We start from the raw sequence: 572 nt of genomic DNA on the forward strand, positions 1-572 counted from the left end.
AGACGGAAAGGGAGGCAAAAAGCCTCTGAATTGGACTATAGGGGGGTTTGGAAAAGAGTTGCTAGCAAGAAAAGATGGAATGGGACTGGATGAGGATGGATATTTCAGCAGGGTGGCAGAAAAAGAAGAGAAGGGAAAGTGCTTGTCCTCCCTAGTTTTGTTTTTATTCTAATGGGGCTTTAAAGCACTCCCATTAGTCTGTCTGTTCTGCTCTTGCTCCTGGAGAGACTTGAACACTTGATGAGATTCAAGGTCATGTCACAGAGACAATGAACATTACATAAATGCCAGTGTGGTATTCACAATAACAAATGGATGTGTTCTTCCTTTGAAATGTTTGTAAGATGTGTACAGTTATTTAAAGGCTTGACCCTTTGGTGGGCCAATAATTAAGAGTTATTTTTTACATCTAACCTGACATATCTAAAAAGGGCTATTTTTGAATAAGTACAGAGCTGCTGCTCTGAGAAGGACGTCTGATTGTTAAGAATGGTTAAGCTGGAGTAACCAAAAATCCTTTTCCCTTAAGGGGCTGGGGCAGGAGGATAGCAGCAGTGCACTAACTTGGCATT

This window comes from Acanthisitta chloris, unplaced genomic scaffold, assembly GCF_000695815.1.
Source record: "Acanthisitta chloris isolate BGI_N310 unplaced genomic scaffold, ASM69581v1 scaffold5651, whole genome shotgun sequence".
NCBI lineage: Eukaryota > Metazoa > Chordata > Aves > Passeriformes > Acanthisittidae > Acanthisitta > Acanthisitta chloris.